The sequence below is a fragment of the Cololabis saira genome, chromosome 8, assembly GCF_033807715.1.
Source record: "Cololabis saira isolate AMF1-May2022 chromosome 8, fColSai1.1, whole genome shotgun sequence".
Lineage (NCBI taxonomy): Eukaryota > Metazoa > Chordata > Actinopteri > Beloniformes > Belonidae > Cololabis > Cololabis saira.
In genome coordinates this window covers 9,755,139-9,761,207 of record NC_084594.1, presented here as the reverse complement: position 1 = coordinate 9,761,207, position 6,069 = coordinate 9,755,139, and positions in this window count along the sequence as shown.

The window sequence follows — 6,069 nt, the reverse complement described above, 5'->3', positions numbered from 1 at the left end:
AGTCAAACTTTGCATGTCATCTGAAATACAAACGCTTTCAGCGTGGGACGCAGCCGAGACACATCCTGCACAGACAAAAGCACCGTGACCTCATGTTGCTGCAAATGTCAAAAGAGGCAAAAGCTTGACAGAAATACAAAAAAGATTGCAGCTTCATTTAATAAAACAGGGGAAATATAACATGTATTATCCCCAAAACAACTGAGAAGCAAATTTAGACATGGTCTGTTAACATGTGGCTATTTGTCAAAGACAGTCAGCTACCGTTCATTCATTTTAAAATAAAACCCTGAAAACAATGGGATCTTTCTCATGTCGCCCATTGAGGGAAATGTCACTGCAAACCACTACAAATGATCTACAGACACCCTTCATTGGACAAGCGGGACAGTGAATGGTCAGTGAGTGTGAAGGTTTAATGGTCTTTTTCAGTCTCCTTATCTCATCCGCTATGTCATTTTTTGAATTTGCACCTTAGACAATACAGTAGTTTCCATTATTATCATAAAAGAACCAAATGAGGAAAGATGTACCATCACTCTGGAAGGGTTGCCCACGCTGTAGGATCAATACTAGATAGCTACGGCCCAGTAATATGGATATAAAACCCATGACAGCTAACATTTGAATATTTATAATCCTGAACAAAGTTTGACCTTCTGAACTTGATAACGGCTTATTTTCCAACCCAAAAGCTGCTCTCATGTGTGTCTGGTAACATAGTTTAATGAGAGCATTGATAGATGTTAAAACGTTTTGTTTTTTTCCTAAACTTGATAAGAATAGTTTTTCTGGCTACTTTTTAGATAAGAAGGTTTTTATATTTCACATCTTTAGCACACCCAAGCAATTTGGTGGAGATGCTTGTCTTGGCAGAAAACTGTTAGTTTTCATAGTTTAAGATGAAACTTAGGATAAAAAAAAAAGATAATATAAAACCTGTGGTGAGATAAGGGTAATAATTCAAAAAAATTGAGAAAATATTGAAAGAAAGAAAAAGAAACTAATTTACTGCACTTGGCTCATTACTCATTAGGTGCTAGGTCATTATAAATAATTCAACATCAAACTAAAAGATGTTGACTGTTGTCACTATCTTTAAAATGCATATGATTACTTCTACTACTAAAGGTAATTGTATGAAACTATACGTGGTGGTGTTTTGAGTAGGAATTGCCATCTGGTCTGAGTTCTGACTCAGACCAGAAGGAGAGCACACATTAGGCCCATTTTAAAATCCTTACACTGGCTACCTGTTAGTTTTCGTGTCGATTTTAAAGTTCTTTTATTAGTTTATAAAGCGCTACATGGGCTTGCACCAGAGTATATTTCAGAGATGTTTTTATTTTATGAACCAGGAAGGAACTCAGATATGGAAGATTTTTTGTGCCAAAATTAAGTAAATAAATACATCATTAATTAATTAAAATGGGAATGAAATATATCATTAATTAATTAAATGTGTCATTAATTACTTAAAATTAGAATTAAATATGTCATTAATTAATTAAAATACAATTCATACAAGTAAAAAAATATATTTATTATTTCAGCATTTGATTAATTAATGACACATTTAATTAATAAATGACATATTTAATTCTAATTTTAATTAATTAATGACACATTTAATTGATTAATGATATATTTCATTCCCATTTTAATTAATTAATGATGTATTTATTTATTTATTTATTTAATTTTGGCACAAAAAATCCTCCATATTTAGCCACTATGCTCCAACACTGTGGAACAGCCTGACGGAGGATCTGAGAGGAGCTGGAATTGTGGACATTTTTAAACGTAAAAAAAAACTAAAAACTTATCTCTTTGGTCTGGCTTTTATGTAGAATCAAATTTTATAGTTTTATTCTGTTTAACATTTTTTTAGAGGTATTTGTTTTATTTATTTATCTATTTCTTGTAATTTTTTTATTATTATCATATTTTATTGTTGTGGACTGATTATTTTTTAGCCTTAATTCTTGAACTTGAAAACTCATTTTTTTCATTTTAATTAATGTATTGTATGTCAGTGTGCATTGGTCTCCCAGTTTTTATTTTTGTTTTTATTATGCTTATTTTTCAGTCAAAATGTTAAGCACTTTGTATTTCATGTACCTGGATGAAAGGTGCTATACAAATACAATTTGATTGATTGATGTGGATGACCAAGTAAAGATAAATGAGTGTGTGCGTCTTCAGACAGGGGGGTGGGTGCAGGCCTGGACTTCAAATGGACTCCACCCTCCGTCCTGTTTACATGACCACATGTGCTGCTTCATTGACAGCCTCCTTACGGATCCTTATAATGAGAGCCCTCCCTCAAATGGACAATTTTCCACTCCCTGCGCCGGAGCAGCCAGTGTGCGAGAGTGACCATGAAGCGCGTCTGGTCCTCCCGCCTCCTTACGCCGTAAGGTGACGGCGTAGCCTACGGCGTAGGGTACGCGGCGACGCACACCGTACGGTTTGCGTCGCCGCGTACCCTACGCCGTAGGCTCTGCGTCGCTGCGTCGCTGTCTATAGACATAAACGTAGACGCCGCATCGAGTGGTTTTGCCCGCTGCTGCGATACGTCAACGTCGCCGCCATATTGGATGTGGCAAGACTGCGCTGTAAACCAATACAAGTAAATTGACTTATTTTCATAAAGCGCCTTTCTACAAAGAAATTTACGTTTTACGTCTCATTTAGGCTATTCATTCACACACGCACTAATATACTTAGGGAAACAGTTACGCACCAAATATAATATATTCAATTTTCTCAGATGGCAAAAATAAGAACTTTATTGATCCCACATAGGAGTAACAATAAATATATCACCCTCACAAAAAATAAGAAAAATAGAGAAACATATTTTCTCATCAACGAAACAAATTTTTCAAATAACAAAATAACATATTTGAACCTTTTTAAAGATTTTTTTCAGTTATTTTATTGTCTGAAAAATGGTTCCAATGTTTTTTTATTGTCTGAAAAATGGTTCAAATATGTTAAATTAAAATTAGTTTTGTTGATGAGAAAATATGTTTCTCTATTTTTCTTATTTTTGTGAGGGGAGATATATATTGTTTTTCGGCACTACCTTGTTCTCTATAGCTGATAAAACATGAATTACTCCTATGTGGGATCAATAAAGTTCTTATTTTTGCCATCTGAGAAAATTAAATATATTATATTTGCTGCCTAACTGTTTCCTACGACGGAGTATTAGGGCCAAACAAAAAAACAAAAAAAGGAAATTACGAGAATAAAGTCATAATGTAATGAGAATAAAGTCGTAAAATTATGAGAATAAAGTCGTAATATTACGAGAATAAAGTTGTAATATATTATAAATATATAAATATAACTTCAGAAGATGCTCAATATTCTTCATTTTAACACAGGGAGAAGACTGCTCTTCCTGTTAGAGTTCTCATAAATTACCACTTTATTTTCATAATATTATGACTTTATTCTCATAAATTACCACTTTATTCATTACGACTTTATTCTCGGAATTTTACGACTTTATTCTCGTAATATTACGACTTTATTCTCATAATATTACGACTTTATTCTCATAATATTACGACTTTATTCATTACCACTTTATTCTCGGAATTTTACGACTTTATTCTCGGAATTTTACGACTTTATTCTCGGAATTTTACGACTTTATTCTCGTAATATTACGACTTTATTCTCGCAACATTACGACTTTATTGTCATAATATTACGACTTTATTCTCGTAATGTTACGACTTTATTCTCGTAATTTTACAACTTTATTCTCGTAATATTACGACTTTATTCTCACAACATTACGACTTTATTCTCGTAATTTTACGACTTTATTCTCGTAATGTTACGACTTTATTCTTGTCATTTTACAACTTTATTCTCGTAATATTACGACTTTATTCTCATAATATTACGACTTTATTCTCGTAATGTTACGACTTTATTCTCGTAATTTTACAACTTTATTCTCGTAATATTACGACTTTATTCTCGCAACATTACGACTTTATTCTCGTAATTTTACGACTTTATTCTCATTATATTATGACTTTATTCTCGTAATTTCCAATTTTTTTTGTCTTAGTTTGGCCCTAATACTCCGTCGTAGTTTCCCAAGTATATTAGCGTGTGTGAATGAATAAATGAGACGTAAAACGTAAATATCTTTGTATAAAGGCGCTTTATGAAAATACTCCATTCACTTGTATTAGTTTACAGCGCAGTCTTGCCACATCCAATATGGCGACGTTGACGTACGGCTCAGCGCTCGATGGGGCGTCTACGTTTTTATGTCTATGGTCTACCAGCCCACGGGAGTGGCCAGTGGCCACGGAGGCAAGACTCAAACCCCCGGCCCGCCCTCCCTCCCACCTCCCCACCTCCAATCCACCTCCAAGGGGACGGATCTTGGCACATTTGTTTCTGATGAGTGATAAATCAGTCTTTATGGTGGAGCAATTTAAATGATCTTTCTTTGCTTGTACTATTTGCTCTTGTTTATGCGGAAAACTGATAACCCAACGTCAATCATGCTCAAGAGCGCAACCTAACCCGCTTGATCCCGCCCATTTATCGGCCTGTGGTCGAATCACATTGGCTGGTGGAGACTTATTGACAGAGGAAAGCTTTTCTATTGGAGGAAGGGAGGACTCCTTTACGCGTAGGTCTCACAGGGGTGCGCTTGTTTTGTGTACCGGGGTAGTATGATTTCCTTACTACTGAAACAATGAAGACAACTTTACCAAGATTTGAAAAAAGAGAAATCAAGTAAAACTTAAAAGGAACAGAGATCTTTAAAAAAAAAAAACAATATTCAGGACTAAATTGATGGAACGTTGTGTTTTTGTGAAAGGAATCAGTTTATGGAACAATCTGAACAAAGAAAACAAAAAATCCAAATCAAACATTACATTCAAAATAACAATTAAAGACAGTATGTTAAGGAAATATAATGAAATATGTTAGTTACATTTGATTGACATACACAGTGTCATTAAGGTATAAACATTGTTTGTTGTTGTTGAATGGTATTAACTGAATTGTAACTTGGGAACTAAAAAGGAATGTGACTGTCTGTGTTTTATTATTTTACCTCTTTTCTTATCATTTTATTTCATTGTATTTGTTATTTACTGTTTAATTGTGTCTTGCTGCTTTAAATGTTAATGTAAAGCACTTTGAATTACCTTGTACTATACAAATAAACTTGCCTTGCCTTGCCTTTAGTTTTTGTAAAATTGCGTCAGGAAGCTCAATTTTTTTTTTTGGCGTACGTTATCAAACCCCAAATACAAGCTTATAAATGAAATCGGAACTGCGTTCAGTACTAACTACCAACACTACACAGTCTGTGCACTGTACTTACAAGAGCACCTTACAAAGGATATGCACATTGCAAAAAAGAGCAGTAAGGATAATAAATCATGCTGGGTATCTTGATCACACCAATCCTCTATTCCTTAAATTACAGACTTTGACATTTGTGGACCTAATGAAAATTAGAACAGCAATAATAATGTTCAAAGCAAGAAATAATGCACTGCCTGAAAACATTCAAAAAATGTTTCAAGATAAAGAAGGACAATATAATCTAAGAGGGAAATTACATTTTAAACAACCTTGTGTACGTACTACTCTTAAAAGCATGTGCATGTCAGTCTGTGGGGGAACTTTGTGGAATGATCTGGATGAAGAAATCCAACGAAGCACTAACTCTATACAGTTTAAAAACACATACAAGAAAGCAATTCTTGACAAGTATAAAAATGGGGACCTCTAAAGAACTCAATTTACCTTCATATGTAATTCTTTGATTGTTATTTTGTTCCTTGTGGGATGGTTCATATACGATACAAATATAACTGCCTGCATTCATGGCTGGTCATGGATCATCGGAGAGGTGACTGGGAGATTGGATTTTTGAATTTAGGATATTGTAGGAGATCGGTTTAATTATGCCTTGATCTTGTTTATTGGTTGTTTGTGTTGTATTTATTTTTTGTTATTTTGTCGTTTCTTTCTTTTCTTTTCTTTTCTTTTCTTTTATTTAAATTTTAT